The sequence below is a fragment of the Chiloscyllium plagiosum genome, chromosome 12, assembly GCF_004010195.1.
Source record: "Chiloscyllium plagiosum isolate BGI_BamShark_2017 chromosome 12, ASM401019v2, whole genome shotgun sequence".
Lineage (NCBI taxonomy): Eukaryota > Metazoa > Chordata > Chondrichthyes > Orectolobiformes > Hemiscylliidae > Chiloscyllium > Chiloscyllium plagiosum.
Genome location: NC_057721.1, coordinates 51,742,733 through 51,760,935, shown reverse-complemented (window position 1 = coordinate 51,760,935; position 18,203 = coordinate 51,742,733). Strand labels below are relative to the sequence as shown.

The 18,203-nt window shown below is 43.0% G+C and overlaps 1 protein-coding gene across 1 annotated transcript in view; it reads right to left on the bottom strand.

Annotated features, from left to right (window-relative positions):
- si:ch73-264p11.1 (uncharacterized protein LOC100000923 homolog) overlaps positions 1 to 18,203 on the bottom strand; it is a 66,739-nt gene that overhangs the window by 7,196 nt on the left and 41,340 nt on the right. The window lies entirely within an intron of this gene.

Here is an 18,203-nt window from a genome sequence, read left to right as displayed (position 1 = left end):
CGGAGGATGATACGATGTATCTGGAGGTTGGTGGGGTGGAAGGTGAGGACCAGTGGGGTTCTATCCTGGTGGCGATTGGAGGGGTGGGGTTCAAGGACGGAGGTGCGGGAAGTGGAGGAGATGCGGTGGAGAGCATCGTCGGAGGGGAAATTGTAGTCTTTGAAGAAGGAGGCCATTTGGGTTGTTCGGTAGTGGAATTCGTCCTCCTGGGAGCAGATGCGGCAGAGGCGAAGGAAATGGGAATATGGGATGGCATTTTTACAGGGGGCAGGGCGAGAGGAGGTGTAATCTAGGTAGCTGTGGGAGTCGGTTAGTTTGTAGTAAACGTCTGTGTTGAGTCGGTTACCCGAGATAGAAATGGAGAGGTCTAGGAAGGGGAGGGAGGAGTCTGAGACGGTCCAGGTAAATTTGAGGTCGGGGTGGAAGGTGTTAGTAAAATGGATGAACTGTTCAATCTCCTCGTGGGAGCACGAGGTAGCGCCAATACAATCATCGATATAGCGGAGGAAACGGTGGGTGTTGGTGCCAGTGTAGCTGCAGAAGATGGACTGTACCACATAGCTGACGAAGAGGCAGGCATAGCTGGGGCCCATGCAGGTGCCCATGACTACTCCTTTGGTTTGGAGGAAGTGAGGAAGTGGGAGGATTGGAAGGAGAAGTTGTTAAGAGTGAGAACCAGTTCAGTCAGTTGAAGGACGGTGTCAGTGGAAGGGTACTGGTTGGGTCAGCGGGAGAGGAAGAAGCGGAGGGCTTGGAGGCCTTCGTGATGGGGGATGGAAGTGTATAGGGACTGGATGTCCATCATGAAGATAAGGCGTTGGGGGCCAGGGAAGCGAAAATCATGGAGGAGGTGGACGGCGTGGGTGGTGTCCCGAACGTAGGTGGGAAGTTCTTGGACTAAGGGGGACAGAACAGTGTCGAGGTATACAGAGATGAGTTCGGTGGGGCAGGAGCAGGCTGAGACAATGGGTCGGCCAGGGCAGTCGGGTTTGTGGATTTTGGGCAGGAGGTAGAAACGGGCAGTGCGGGGTTGTGGGACTATGAGGTTGGAGGCAGTGGATGGGAGATCTCCTGAGGTGATGAGGTTATGGATGGTCTGGGAGATGATGGTTTGTTGGTGGGAGGTGGGGTCATGGTCAAGGGGACAGTAGGAGGAGGTGTCCACGAGCTGGCGTCTAGCTTCAGCGGTGTAAAGATTGGTGCACCAAACTACTACTGCACCTCCCTTGTGTTATTCAAAGTCAAGGATCTACAACTAACAGGATTTCATATTGGAATAATTCATAAGGTTTCCTTTACAAGTTCCCTAATGTTTTTATACCTCTTTCACTGTTAGGAAACTTCTCACACATACATTTTTCATATCATGAAAATCTTTAAAAGATTCCATATATTGCAATTGTAAGATTAACTTTTGTTTAGTGAATGCTTGCTCAGGACAGGGATGTGATAGAAAACAAGTTAGGCTGAATTCGCCCAACCCCTGAATGTCATGGATAATGTCAAGCCAATTGGGTTATACAGCAAGATCAGAAAAATGAGATTCTTGATGTCAAGAAGATAGTGTCCAATTTCGCACCCAACATTTGTATAGCAAGATGAGAATCTTGCTAGCCAACAGTGAGGGCCTATTGACATGTATTTACGTCTCATTAGTACCTAATCTCATGTCATTTATATGCAGTTTGCTATTCTGCCATGTAACAACAAGAAACTAAGACAGTACGATTCTCAAAATGAAAGTCAGAATGAAAACTTGACAGCTCCAGCTCACTGCTCCTCTGAATCTCCTCCTTGACCAGCAATCTCCAACATCTTAGGATATGTTCAATGAGAAGCAACTGCCTGCATATTTCATCCATGGAAGTTGGTATCAGACACACCTCACCAAATCATCATGGCACATCTCTGAATCACTCAGAATACAATTATCCACTTCAGTACCGCACTTTGGAGCACACTGACATCCTTTGTGGCAATGCTCCTGCCACTTTGTGCAAAGGAACAGGCACTTATTTCAAGGATTATAGCCGGGTGCATCTCAGGGCACCTAGCTGGTGCTTTCAATGCTCACTCACTTTGTCCTACTTGGATGCTCACTGCATCTTTGCCTTGCTGTGCTTTGCCTTGCTGTGCTTTGCCTTACCTTACCTTACCTTACTTTTTGGTACTTTGTCACTTCATTCAGAACTTACAGCCTTGCAGTACCTCTGACATGCCTGGAACCAGATGTAACAGTATTGCAATTGAGTCAAGGTAACTACAAAGGCATGAGGGATGGGCTGGTCAGGTTTGACCGAAAGGAGAGCTTAGCAGGGAAGACAGCAGAGCAGCAAAAGCAGGAGTAATTCTGGGAGTAAAGCAGGAGTAAAGCAGGGGGTAATTCTGGCAGCCCAAGAAAGAAGAAACATATTAAGAGAAGGAGGAGGGAACCATGGCTGACAAGGCAAATCAGGGACAGCATTAAAGCAAAAGAAAAAGGTACAATGTAGTGAAGATTAGTGGAAAGCCAAGGGATTGAGAAGCCTTTAAAAACCAGCAGAGAAAATATCAATAGGGCGAAATATGAGGATAAGGTGCCAGGATCAAGGATGTCTCAGAGAGGGTGCAGAATGTTCTCACGGGGGAGAGGGGCCAGCAAGAGGAAGGGAAAAGGTTGAGATTCTGAAGGGAGATTACAGAGAGTTAGGTAGAAATTTAAAAAGGACATCCTTAAGGGTAGTAATATCTGGATTCCTCCCAGTGCTACGAGCTAGTGAGGGCAGGAATAGGATAGAGTAGATGAATACATGGTTGAGGAGTTGGTGTATGGGAGAAGGATTCACATTTTTGAATCATTGGAATCTCTTTTGGGGTAGAAGTGACCCGTACAAGAAGGACGGATTGCACCTAAATTGGAAGGGGACTAATATACTGGCAGGGAAATTTGCTAGAACTGCTTGGGAGGATTTAAACTAGTAAGGTGGGGGCACGGTGGGTGTTGGTGGGACCCAGGGAGATAATGAGGAAGGAGATCAATCTGAGACTGGTACAGTTGAGGACAGAAGTGAATCAAGCAGTCAGGGCAGGCAGGGACAAGGTAGGACTAATAAATTAAACCGCATTTGCTTCAATGCAAGGGGCCTAACAGAAAAGGCAGATGAACTCAGAGCATGGTTAGGAACATGGGACTGGGATATCATAGCAATTACAGAAACATGGCTCAGGGATGGGCAGGACTGGCAGCTTAATGTTCCAGGATACAAATGCTACAGGAAGGATAGAAAGGGAGGCAAGAGAGGAGGGGGAGTGGCATTTTTGATCAGAGATAGCATTACAGCTGTGCTGAGGGAGAATATTCCTGGAAATACATCCAGGGAAGTTATTTGGGTGGAACTGAGAAATAAGAAAGGGATGATCACCTTAATTGGATTGTATTATAGACCCCCCAGTAGTCAGAGGAAAATTGAGAAACAAACTTGTAAGGAGATCTCACTATCTGTAAGAATAATAGGGTAGTTATGGTCGAGGATTTTAACTTTCCAAACATCGACTGGGACTGCCATAGTGTTAAAGGTTTAGATGGAGAGAAATTTCTTAAGTGCGTACAAGTCAATTTTCTGGTTCAGTATGTGGATGTACCTACTAGAGAAGGTGCAAAACTTGACCTACTCTTGGGAAATAAGGCAGGGCAAGTGACTGAGGTGTCGGTGGGGGAGCACTTTGGGGCCAGCGACCATAATTCTATTTGTTTTAAAATCATGATGGAAAAGGATAGACCAGATCTAAAATTTGAAGTTCTAAATCGGAGAAAGGCCAATTTTGACGGTATTAGACAAGAACTTTCAAAAGCTGATTGGAGGTAGATGTTCGCAGGTAAAGGGATGGCTAGAAAATGGGAAGCCTTCAGAAATGAGATAACAAGAATCCAGAGAAAGTATATTCCTGTCAGGGTGAAAGGAAAGGCAGGTAGGTATAGGGAATGCTGGATGACTAAAGAAAAAGAAGGAAGCATATGTCAGGTATTGACAGGATAGATTGAGTGGATCCTTAGGAGAATGTAAAGGAAGTAGGAGTATACTTAAGAGGGAAATCAGGAGGGCAAAAAGGGGACATGAGATAGCGTTGCCAAATAGAATTAAGGAGAATCCAAAGAGTTTTTACAAATATATTAAGGGTAACTAGGGAGAGAATAGGGCCCGTCATGATCAGGTGTACCCGAGAATTCTGTGGGAAGCTAGAGAAATGATTGCTGGGCCTCTTGCTAAGATACTTGTATCACCGATAGTCACAGGTGACTTGCCGGAAGACTGGAGGTTGGCAAGCGTGGTGCCACTGTTTAAGAAGGGCGGTAAAGACAAGCCAGGGAACTATAGACCGGTGAGCCTGATCTCAGTGGTGGGCAAGTTGTTGGACAGAATCCTGAGCTACAGGATGTACATGTATTTGGAAAGGCAAGGACTGATTAGGGATAGTCAATGTGGCTTTGTGCGTGGGAAATCATGTCTCACAAACTTGATTGAGTTTTTTGAAGAAGTAACAAAGAAGATTGATGAGGGCAGAGCAGTAGATGTGATCTATATGGATTTCAGTAAGGCATTCAACAAGTTTCCCCATGGGAGACTGATTTGCAAGGTTAGATCTCATAGAATAAAGAGAGAACTAGCCATTTGGATACAGAACAGACTCAAAGGTAGAAGACAGAGGGTGGTGGTGGAGGGTTGTTTTTCAGACTGGAGGCCTGTGACCAGTGGAGCGCCACAAGGATCGGTGCTGGGTCCTCTACTTTTTGTCATTTACATAAATGATTTGGATGTGAGCATACAAGGTACAGTTAATAAGTTTGCAGATGACACCAAAATTGGAGGTGTAGTGGACAGCGAAGAGAGTTACCTCAGATTACAACAGAATCTGGACCAGATGGGCAATGTACTGAGAAGTGGCAGATGGAGTTTAATTCAGATAAATGTGAGGTGCTGCATTTTGGGAAAGCAAATCTTAGCAGTACTTATACACTTAATGGTAAAGTCCTAGGGAGTGTTGCTGAACAAAGAGACCTTGGAGTGCAGGTTCATAGCTGTTTGAAAGTTGAGTCGCAGATAGATAGGATAGTGAAGAAGGCGGTTAGTATGCTTTCCTTTATTGGTCAGAGTATTGAGTACAGGAGTTGGGAGGTCATGTTGCGGCTGTACAGGACATTGGTTAGGTCACTGTTGGAATACTGCGTGCAATTCTGGTCTCCTTCCTATCGGAAAGATGTTGTGAAACTTGAAAAGGTTCAGAAAAGATTTACGACAAGCTTCTATCCATTCTAGCACTTTGCCTCTAACACCATGGGCCCTTCTCTTACTCAGTAGCCTCCTGTATGGCACCTTGTCAAAGGTTTTCTTGAATTCCAGATAGATACCATCTATTGGCTCTCCTTGGTCTAAACTGCTTATTACTTCCTCAAAGAATTCAGCAGATTTGACAGGCATGACCTCCCCTTGATGAAACGATACTGACTTTATGTTATTTTATCATACACTTCCAAGTATTCAGAAATCTCATCCTTCACAATGGATTCCAGGATCTTACACACAACCAAGGCTCAGCTATAATTTTCTGTCCTTCTGCCTTACTCCTCCCTTTTTAAACAGCAGTGTCACATTAGCAATTTTCCAGTACTCTGGGACCCTCCTTGATCCTAGCGATTCCTGAAAGATCACCACTGATGCCTCCACTATCTCTTCAGCTTAGAACTCTGGGGTGTAGTCCATCTGGTCCAGGTGATTTATCCACCTTCAGATCATTCAGTTTTTCTCGCACTTCTCCTTGGTGATGTTCACCATACTCAGCTCTGCCCCCTCACTCTCTTGGGTTTTCAAGATATTACTTGTGTTTTCCACCGTGAAAACTGACATGAAGTAATTATTCAGTTCCTCTGCCATTTCCTTGCTCCCCACTATTATTCTTTCCAGCATAATTTTCCAGTGGTCCAATGTCCCCAAAATAGAGAAATAAAAAGTTTAGAACAATAGTCTTTCCAACTCAGCTCACACTGGCACCTAGCCTCCAGTCAGCACCAGGCCTTTACTGCAGACCATGCTGGGCTTCACCTCGAGGCTCTTGAGGCTGGGAGACCACTCTGCAATCCCCTTGAGGTTCATCCTGAGGCCATGCTGGACAGAAAGACTGCCACTGGCCACTGGAAGACCACCATGTCGGCCGACAGAATGTGGTGCCGGAAAAGCACTGCAGGTCAGGCAGCATCCGAGGAGCAGGAGAATCGACATTTTGGGCATAAGTCCTTCATCAGGAATGACCTGCTTGGGATTCCTGATTAAGCATTTATGCCCAAAATGTTGATTCTCCTGCTCCTCGAATGCTGCCTGACCTGTGCTTTCCCAGCATCACACTCTCGACTCTGATCTCCAGCATCTGTAGTCCTCACTTTCTTCTCAGCCAAGGGACTGCCACATTTTGTCAAGCAACCATCATGCTAGGCAGAGAGATTGCCATGCTAAGCCGGGGGACTATCACACCAGGCGGCCCAAGGGCCTGTACTGCGCTGTATTCTTCTATGTTCTATGTTCTATGTTCTATGTTCTACAGGAATTACTAGAGCTACGATGGTCCCAGAGGACTGAAAAATGATTAATATGACACCCTATTTAAGAAGGGAGTGAGGCAGAAGACAGGAAACTAAGGACTGTTTAGCCTGACTTTGATGCTTGGTAGGATCTTAGAGTCCGTTATTAAGGATGAGATTGTAGGGTACTTGGAACTGCATGGTAAAATAAGGTTGAGTCAGTATGATTTCATCATGTTTGACAAATCTGTTAGAATTCTTTGAGGAGGTGACAAGAAAATTAAACTAAGGAGATCAAATGGATGTGATCTTTTTGAATTTTTAGAAGGCCTTTGACAAGATACCACACAAGAGGCTGTTAAATATATGAACCCATGGTATTATGGACAAGGTACCTAAACAGATAGAGGATTGGCTGACTGGCAGAAAGCAGAGTGCAGATAAAGGCATCTTTTTCGGGATGGCTAGTGGAGTTCCATATGGGTCCATGTTGGGACCACAACTATTTATGTTATATGTTAACAAATGGACAATGGAACTGAGACCATTGTTGCTTAGTTTGCAGATGATACAAAGATAGGTGGAAGGATAGGTAGTATGAGTAAGTGGGGAGATTGCAGAAGAACTTGGACAAGCTTGGAGAGTGGGCAAAGAAATGGCAGATGAAATAACATATGGGAATGTGTGAGGTAAGGCACGTCAGGAGGAAGAATCAAGGCAAGTTGTAACGATTCACTTTAACTGCAAAAGCTGAAGTCACCTTCCAGTTTCATAGTCTACACAAATTGTTCACTTCAGGGCAGCGTGGTGGCTCAATGGTTAGCATTACTGCCTCACACAGCCAGGGACCTGGGTTTGATTTCACCTTTGGGAGTTTGCACATTCTCCCTGTGTCTGCGTGGGTTTCTGCTGGATATCTGTTTCCCCCCCCCCTTAGTCCAAAGATGTGTATGTTAGGGGGATTGGCTATGCTAAATTCAGGGATGTGTAGGTTAGGTGCATTAACCATGGGGAAATGTAGAGTTACAGAATGGAATAAGAGAATAAGGGGATGGGTCTGCATGGGATGCTGTTCGGAGGGTTGGTATGGACTTGTTGGGCCAAGTGGCCTGTTTCCACATTACAAGGATTGTAAGATTCATATTTTAGACTCTTAAAGATCCACACAATTATCCTATATTAATTGCTGCCTTTCTTGTATAATCTGAGGTTTGTTGTCAAGTGAGATGTTTGCATTATTGCTATCACATATACTATCTCCTAGTACAGATAAAAGGCTTGAGCAGCATATGTCTGGATCAGGTCAGCAGTACACAAAGTGCACGGAGAGGCATCCTTCTGCCCTCCTTGTTGGAGACTTCTATTTCACAATATTTTGAGGTAGCTTATAAATGTTATTTATGTGTGCTGCAACCCCTGAATTATCACATTACAGAGGAGCAGCTTTGTTTCTGATATTGGCCATATAGACTCATCGGAACTATGCAGAATGAATCCAGACACAGAAGTGTGGTTGTCTCTGTAGCTGTTTCACATGATAGGATGAGAAATAAATGCATCTGGGAGGCCAGGACTAGCAACAACCTCCAGGGGATGTGAAGCAGCTCCTATTGCAGAATTCTAGATGTAAGTGCCCTTGTGATGTGTCGAAGATGCCAAAGAGACACTGAAACTCATCTTTAATAGAATGTCATGCAGGTGAGAGAAAGGCAGTGGCACTGTACTTTGTTTAGATGTAGCAGTCAAAACACCATGTCAAGACATCTAGTATATGTGCAATACAATACCATATTCCACTTGGGTAAAGGAGGACCATACAGTGGCTCCCTCACATCAAGCTTCCATTCTGGTCATTTATGGGGGTTTGTTGAGGCGCTGCTTAATTCTCTTAAAGTGGTGGATGCATGAAGGCTATGTGATGGATGATGAGGACTCCTGAGAGCCATAGCATAGTACAGTAAGACACTGAGAATGTTATTTCGAAGAAACAGCACCTTCAGCATCCCAGAGCGCAGTGGTGTTGGCAGAAACAACCCAGACAGGACTTCTGTGTAATATAAGGGACCTGAACCCATATGTTTGCAAATGTTTTGATGCTCCATAAGCCAGCACTCCCTGTGTAATCCCAAATGCAACTTGGCCCTTTGATTTTTTTTAATGTTTTTGTAGTTGTTTAATAAAATTTAAGGTTAAAAATTAATGGAAGCCTTCACAACATCTGATGCTCCTTTATTCAATCTAACAAAGTTATGTGCTAGTATGGGTGCAGTGAAAAGGCTGGCTATTGTTCAAACAGGGTTAGCACATCATGTGGCACTAAGCATGACTAGCCTTTCGATTTCCATCCTTGTAGTTAAATCTTTAATGATAGTTAATCACTCTGCTGATGATGGAAAGTCAACATGTCTCTATAAATGTGATCATGCATTTACATTGAGCAGCATATGTCACCCATGCCACTTATATTCCCTCAGATGGCTGTCATTTTCTTTTGCCTTCTACCACACCTAGATGCAGTTCTGGGTTGGCAGCTGCGGTGGAGGGAACCTGTCCTGTTGGTCTGTTGGTCTTGGAGCTTTGGTCTGGTGCCTCTGGGGCCATTGTGGCTAGAGGACCCTGGCCAGATGCAGGTTCACCGTCCTCAGTTGGAACTCCCAAAGGGTTCCAGATTGCAGGCAGGGTGGAGGTGGAGGTTCTGCTCTTCTGGAGTGTACTGAGAGGTGACTTCTGGGTTGCCTTATGTGTTCCTCCTCATGCTGGGTGCCTAGTAGTGAGGAAAGGCACCTGTAATGAGATAAAGGTCCCTCATCTGCCTGTCAACTTGCCATCAATGCTGAGCACCTATGACTCGAGGAATGGCGTGCAGGTCTGTGCGTATATTTGACAGACACTGAGTGAACAGGCCTGGGCCTTCATAGCAGCCATCGACCGGTCCACAGGGGCGATCAGATGTCAGCATGCCACAGGGAACACAGTACAGATACTGTTGGTGCACTTCTCCAACATTTGAGTCAGTTTCTCAAGTGCATCTGACAAACCTGCAAGCTGTTCCTGTTTCTTAGTGTGTAGTTGAATAAAATTAGTAATGCTGACACCATTCCCTACCTAGGGCTAAGTAAGTGCTTGATTTCTGGAAGCTCTCGAAGTGCTAGCAACCTGGGAAATTTCTTTCTCAGACAACTGTGCTGAAATGGCAGTAATGTGCTCATCAGAATTTGCTCGGGGCTCTAATCTAGCTAACATATCAATGAAGTGTCAATGTCTGTGCTGGTGGAGAAAAGAGTTGTAAGTGCTTCATCTGAGGTGTCTGTAGCTTGTTCCTCAGCAGTGGAGGAGGTGATAAAGCACCGAGGGCTAGTCTTTTCTTGAAAAAGACCATGTGCCTTACAGATCCAGGGTCCCAGGTTCAATTCCAGTCTCGGGCGACTGTCTGTGTGGAGTTTGCACATTCTTCCCATGTCTGCGTGGGTTTCTCCGGGTGCTCCGGTTTCCTCCCACAGTCCAAAGATGTGCAGGTCAGGTGAATTGGCATTGGTAAATTGCCCATAGTGTTAGGTGCATTAGTCAGAGGGAAATGGGTCTGGGTGGGTTACTCTTTGGAGGGTCGGTGTGGACTGGTTGGGCCGAAGGGCCTGTTTCCACGCTGTAGGGAATCTAATGTAATCTAGATGCCGCTGGTGCCTACAGGAGAATAAAGTGGAAATGAGTCATGAAATATGGTTGAAGTTTTGGCATGTAAAAATACATTCATACTGCTGGTAATGGGAGAGCAGCACAGCATGTGACAATGAACATTATATTTGGTTTTCAGAATGTGAAGGTCGCTGGATCACTATATGACAGTCAAGGTCCCCTCCCCTCCTAAAGCAAGGATTCTCTCCTTGTAGGGTGTGAGGGGACTAAGGTTGGGCATCGACTACCAATCTTGGCCTTTTCAGTTATGTGGAATGTTTTCTGCTAACGTGAGACAAAGAGAGGAATTGAATGTGGTGGTAGTGTTTGGCACAGCTATAAATATTGGTGCAGGTGGAGGAAAGGTTGTAAGGTGACATGAAAAGGATGCGCAGACTCCATGCAGGGTGAGTAGTCTGGGGGTTCAGGTGCACAACAACAATTGAGGCCAGATATTGCAAGCATTTGTGAGCCTTTGTGGGAGGTGGGTGCAATAAAGGAATTGGAGTGATTATAAGGTAGCAGAGAGAAGATGGTATCACTTACCCTTCTAGGTCATTTAACCTTTTTTCAGCAATGCTGGGCATTCCTCTCAATCGTGAACACTACACTATCCTGGGTGGCAACTTCCGACCAGGCTGGTAGGGTCTGGGGTTGTGGTCTCCTGTGATGACCCAGAGGAAAGAGGATGACTATCCTCACTACCACTATGTCCACAGGACTCCCTGGATCCTGTCAGAAAATAGGGGTACCAACTTGCCTCTGTTGGCAATTTGTTCAACATTGCAACTGTTACTGACAGTTTCTGACTTGCAGCAATTGACCTCATGTGCGACTGCAGTTTCAATATAGTGCCTGCGTCAGGTATCCCAGAAGGTCCTGAATGTGCTAAGTATTTCTGCTGATGTTAGATACAGTATACTGTATGAATGGCATTATAGATATGTGATCCATACACAATGACATGAGTAGCAAAGAATTGTATGAGATAACTTGCTCGAGTTCATGGAGAGTTCTAACACCCAAGTCAGGTAAGAGCAAATTCCCTCAGATGCTGTAAGAGTCTAGCTGACATTTCATCAAAGCATCATCCAGCTCTGTTGAAGAGTCATCTAGACTCAAAATGTGAGCTTGCTTTCTCTCCATGGATACTGTCTGACCCGATGTGATCTCCAGCATTTATTGATTGCTAACATCCAACTCCCCTGATTTAAGCTTGGATTTTAAATTTTTAAAGAATGGCTTGCTGCTGTAGCCCAAAAACTACTAGGATTTCAGTTAAAACTGCTCCATTTAATTTTGCATCATAATTGTCCAGCACGTTAACAAAAGAATCTTGTCGGCCATCAATCTGATCTGTCACTTAGTAAATGTCTTATAAGTTAAAGGACAGTGCGCTGTGCCACCTAGTTCCCTTGTATAAATATTCAAGAATTACATAATCTGACATTAGTTTGTAACCAACAGTTTACACTTACGTTTAAAAATACAAGCAATATTTTATGTACAGATCAACAACTATCACCTATGTTGTAATAATACAAATTGTCTGGGGTAAAAAGAACAATCATAAATGTTATAAACCTGAACTAAAATGAAAGTACTATTAGGGTTAGTCTGTACATGAAACAGAACTGCAGCTTGAAACAAAAGGGTAGTTTTGATTCCGGCATTGATTGTGCAAGAGTAAAACCAGCATCATGAGTCCTGCTGCTACAATATACACATTTGAGCCTAAATGTTCAAACGTGACATGCTACACTGCTGTTGTCTGAAGAAAGTTACTTGCTATAACAAACACGTCCACAACAATGATTCCTCCTCACCCCTTGCACGCACAACCATTTTATACAGAGTGGTTTGTCAGCATAGAGGAGTGGTGCAATAGCAGAAAGTGCATCAATAAATACCAGTAGTCAAGATAGGTTCTTACTGGCGATAGTTATCTGAAATGCTCAATGACATTTAGCACATGTGGTTTGACCTCTGACTATCCAAATATATTTAAATATAAGCAAATTTGAAAACAGTCTGTTGTTTCAGTATCTTAGAAGTCCTAATTTTAAACTGCACCAAACTGGTTAAATTGTACAAATATATGTCTAAGTATTTCTATTGCTAATTAAAGTTAAGATGCAAAATTAATTTATTACATTCATTGTTTTTATTACAGTAGTTTCTCAATATTCAGAAAGAATGATTTAGACCCAATTTGGTGAACTGATTGTTGAAGTTTATAATGTTAAACAGCTAGGGTAAAGGAAGTAAATTTGTGTAAATGCTACTGGAAACCCCTGTGTAACCCCTTTCACATCAATTTCTATAGCATATAAGAGAAGCTTCAAAGCCTCAAAAAATTCCTCTAAAAATGAGCTTTGACTTATTCAGTAAAATCAAATTAAGAACAGGAGCATTGAGCTTTTTGAGTCAGCTACACTAGTTAAATAAGATCATGGCTGATCTGATTATGATCTCAACCCCGTATTCCTGCCTATCCAAGTAAATTTTGACTCCTTTCTAAATGGAAGTTCTATTTACTTCCAACTTGAGGATATTAAATGACTATCCCTACTACTTTCTGAAGGAGTGCTAAAAAAGCACAACCCTTGGAGAAAAAAATTTCCTTATCACCGTTATAAATGGAAGATCCTTTATTTTTTAAACCCTATCCCCTTATCTCTCCCTTAAGGGGCAACATTCTTTTGAGCATCCACCTGGCAAATCCACCCATAAACTTTTATGTCTCAATTAGGGGAAGAAAACAGAGTGAGGGTTAGGAAAAAATTGGGGAATTTGATGATAATTTAGATGACCCACGTGAGGTGTTTCTAATTACAATGTAATTTCCTGATTACTGAGTATTGCCAGGAAATTATGGAAAGTGAACGAATTACAATTGCCAACTATAAATATTATATACTTTTTCATCATTGAATTTTGGTTATATCAATAAATTGTGAGCAGCTCCTGCTATGCAATTCTCTGTTCATTTAGAATTCAACGGAAAGAATTCTAAAATGACAAGTTCTTAATGGTGAAGGGCTTTTGCCCAAAACATCGATTTTACTGCTCCTCGGATGCTGCCTGAACTGCTGTGCTCTTCCAGCACCACTAATCCAAGTTCTTAATGGTATTTCTTTTAATTTGAATTTAAGCCGAACAACCAATTTTACTGGTGTGCAATTCAAGTACTAAATCCTAATGATATTGAAATAGAAAAAAAATCACCTACCGGGGCACAAATATATATAATTAGACAGTTTGCTTTATTAAATGCAACATGTAGAAGATACTTTCGGTTTACAAATTCAATTTGTAGAAATATTCAATTAACAATAGTGGACCACCTCCAATCTCAAGTCACGTAGGTTTAAATTCAAGATTGCTCAATATGGTTGCCTCAAAAATGTTGCAATTGCTAAAAAGGTTAATAGTTCCATCTCTGCGATTTTGCAGTTGAAAGTAAATTTGAAACTGTATCAGCTTAATGTATTAATTATGAGTTTCAGGAAATCTGTTGTTTTAGGAATAAATTAACTCCAATTTACTCTCAAAGTTAAAAACCGCTTTGGCTTTTAAATAACACTTTTTTGGGACATAATTCTCTTAAAATTGAAAGGAAAGATAAAGATAACACCCAAGAAAGAATGAAAGCAAATTAATAGGATTATTAGAATAGCTGCAGGTAAAATGTTTTTGCATTCTGTATAATCAGAATAAATATGTTCTTACCTTAAAGAAAATTATGAACAGAGGATGCAGCATCTGTGATTATATAAAGAAGTTAAGGAAAGTATTTAAACTTAAGGAAAAAAAAATAGCCGTTGAAAGATGAGTGGAATAACATATGATTAGACAGAATGTACAAAACAGTAGAGAATGACTTAAATGTCAATCATGATAAACAAACTACAGTTAGTTAGAAATGTAAGAACAGATAGCAAGAATGCTTACTGGTACATAAAAGGAAAAGACCAAATAATCTGATTGTGGGTCCTCAGACAGTGGTAATAAAGAGTAATAGCAGATAATAAGGAAATGATATTTGAAACGAACAAATATTTTGCTGCTGTGTTCTCTATAGAGGGTACAAAGTACATTCCAGTAATAACCATAAATGAGAAGGTAGAAAACAGAGAGGAGCATAGTGAAATTACAATTACGAGGGAAGTGGTACTAAACAAATTGATGGTGGTGCAGAGACACAAGTTTCTGAATAAAGATGGACTTAATTCTGAGGTCATAAGAAGGGTAACTAATATAAGCATAAATGTATTGAGGTTGATCTTTATTTCTAAGAATTACTACATTCAAGAAAAATTCCATTCGGCTGGAATATAGAAAATATAACCCCTCTATCTGAAAAGGGATAGGCAGAAAACAGGAAATTAAAACCATTTATCTTGATGTCTGTCATAGTGAAAACATTGGAATCTAATTAAAGAAATTACAATTTGGTACTTAGAAAACCTCAAGGTAACAAGAAGAGTCAGCATGAACTTGTGATGGAAATCTTGTTTAACTGATTTACTAGATGTCTTTGCAGGAGTAATATGTGCTGTATAAAAGGAAACGTGTTGAAATACAGCACTTGGACATGGTACCACATAAAAGGATTTTGCAGAAAGTAAAATCTCGTAGTGCATATTAGCATGAACAGAATATTGGCTGACTGGCAAAAAGCAAAAGAGTGTGCATAAATGTGTCTTTGTCTGATTAGCAGGATGTGATGAGTGGAGACCCACCTGAGATTGTTCTGAGATCTCAACCTTTTACAATTACATAAATGGCTTGGATGAGTGGAGCAAAGGCACAGTAGCTAAATTCACAAATGGTACCAAGATAGGTAAGAAAATATGTTGTGAAGAAGTCAGAAAGGGCAGGAGGTAGGTCCATCGCAATGCAAGGTAGCAAGATAGAATAACTAAACAAAAGGGAAGATAAAAGGACAAAACCAGACATCTGCTTAATTGAATAGTCCATTGTACCTATAAAGGAAGATCAGAGAAATTCTCAAACAGGCCAGGAAAAAGTGAAAGTGATGCCTCACTTAGTGGAAGACCCACGTTGGGTCTAAAGCAGAAGCTGAATATCCACCTGATGACAGTAATCTTCCAGAGAATATGAACAGGTTCAGGGAGAAAACCAAAGGGAACATCCTCCACAGCAGACACTACTGGTGGAGATGACAAGGAGCATGCCAGTGCATTCAAACCAGAGTTACCCATTGTAAGATCAAAGGAACAAGCCAAGTTTCAAACCTCAAACAGCTGAATTGGTTTGATGTAAAGTTCAAAGCAAATGACGTGCAGAATACAAGACCAGACCTACATACCACCTGAAATGGAATGTGGAAGAACGGCTGAATCAAACACATGGATTGTAGATTAAAGAAAATGAAAGTGTTTCTTGCTAGGACTTCCAATGAGACAAAAAATGAAATGGAACTGTGTACCAGGAACAGCTTTGAGATAAAGTGAGGTGGTGTTGATAGAGAGAAAGAGAGAAATGATAGTGTGCTTGTGTGGATCTTAGCTGTCTGAGGAGCATTCTAAAGAAATTCCAAAGAAGAGTCTTTGAACTTGAAACACTCTGTTTCATTCTCCACAGATGCTGCACAGCCTGCTGAATGTCTCCTGTGTTTTGTTTTTATTGCAGATTTCTAGCATCTTCAGTATTTTGCTTTTACATAAAATTTCGAACAAAATAATGAACGCATAAGATTCAGACAGGTAGCACAGACTGAGTGCCAAATCTGTTTGACACTCCTAAATTAGGTTTTTAACGCAGGTTTAAACAAAGAGAGTGAATATGGAATGTCTGTGTACTGATCTCATTCTGACCAACTATTGTGCAGTGTCCATTTTGTCTGTGGAAAGGAAATGTCACAACAAAATAAATATAGACTATTGTCTTTGAAATCCATGATTTGGTTTAATACCTGGGACTTTCATGAACTAAAATGGTTTTAAATAGGGAGCAAAATCACTTAATTAAAATGGCCACAGACAAGATGTATAAGTTGGCCACTGTTGGGGATTAAATAAATTATGAAGTGGGTAACTCACTCATAGTGGTCCAATATAGAGGAAAAATGAATTGCGCCACACAAACCTTGAGTTATTGACTTTATTTGTGAGCTCACAGGGACAGACAAGTTGACCGAATGGTCACAAGTCACTCCAATAAGATATAAAAAGAGTTATGTGATTATATTATAGGTTACAATCATTTAACAATTAGGCAACTGTTAATTGCAGTACAATGAGTAAGTAGGCACTTTGCCCGGTCACTAGCCTCAGTCACGTAGTGAGTGGACAGTGCTAGTTAGTAGCTGCTAGGTGTTAGTATTACAATAGATTCTTGTAAAAGAAGAACATGTCCATGCTGGGAAAGATTCTGGATTAGTGGTGCTGGAAGAGCACAGCATTTCAGGCAGCATCCGAGGAGCAGTAAGATCGATGTTTTGGGCAAAAGCCCTTCATTAGAAATACAGGCAGAGTGCTTGAAGGGTGAAGAGATAAATGAGAGGAGGGGGGGGGTGGGGAGAAAGTAGCATAGAGTACAATAGGTGAAGCTGTTGAAGTCCACATTGATGCCCTGGGGTTGAAGTGTTCCGAGGCGGAAGATGAGGCGTTCTTCCTCCAGGCCTCAGGTGGTGAGGGAGCGGCGGTGAAGGAGGCCCAGGACCTCCATGTTCTAGGCAGAATGGGAGGGGGAGTTGAAATGTTGGGCCACAGGGCGGTGTGGTTGATTGGTGCGGGTGTCCCAGAGATGTTCCCTAAAGCGCTCTGCTAGGAGGTGTCCAGACTCCCCAATGTGGAGGAGACCGCATCGGGAGCAGTGGATACAATAAATGATATTGGTGGATGTGCAGGTAAAACGTTGATGGATGTGGAAGGCTCCTTTAGGGCCTTGGATGGAGGTGAGGGAGGAGGTGTGGGCGCAGGTTTTGCAATTCCTGCGGTGGCAGGGAAAGGTGCCAGGATGGGAGGGTGGGTTGTAGGGGGACATGGACCTGACTAGGTAGTCACGGAGTGAACGGTCTTTGCGGAAAGCAGAAAGGGGTGGGGAGGGAAATATATCCCTGGTGGTGGGGTCCGTTTGGAGGTGGCGGAAATGTCGGCGGATGATTTGGTTTATGCGAAGGTTGGTAGGGTGGAAGGTGAGCACCAGGGGCGTTCTGTCTTTGTTACAATTTGGAGGAGTGGGGTCTGAGGGCGGAGGTGTGGGTTGTGGACGAGATGTGTTGGAGGGCATCTTTAACCATGTAGGAAAGGAAATTGCAGTCTCCAAAGAAGGAGGCCATCTGGTAAGTTCTGTGGTGGAACTGGTCCTCCTGGGAGCAGATACGGTGGAGGCAGAGGAATTGGGAATACGGGATGGCATTTTTGCAGGAGGTATGGTGGGAAGAGGTGTAATCCAGGTAGCTGTGGGAGTCGGTGGGTTTGTAAAAAATGTCAGTGTCAAGTCGGTCGTCATTAATGGAGATGGAGAGGTCCAGGGAGGGGAGGGAGGTGTCAGAGATGGTCCAGGTAAATTTAAGGTCAGGGTGGAATATGTTGGTGAAGTTGATGAATTGCTCAACCTCCTCGTGGGAGCACGAGGTGACGCCAATGCAGTCATCAATGTAGCGGAGGAAGAGGTGGGGAGTGGTGCCGGTGTAATTATGGAAGATGGACTGTTCTATGTAGCCAACAAAGAGACAGGCATAGCTGGAGCCCATATGGGTGCCCATGGCTACCCGTTTGGTCTGGAGGAAGTGGGAGGATTCAAAGGAGAAATTGTTAAGGGTGAGGACCAGTTCAGCCAAACGAATGAGAGTGTCGGTGGAAGAGTACTGTTGGGGACGTCGGAAGAGGAAGAAACGGAGGGCCTGGAGGCCCTGGTCATGGCGGATGGAGGTGTAGAGGGACTGGATATCCATGGTGAAGATGAGACGTTGGGGGCCAGGGAAATGGAAATCTTGGTGGAGGTGGAG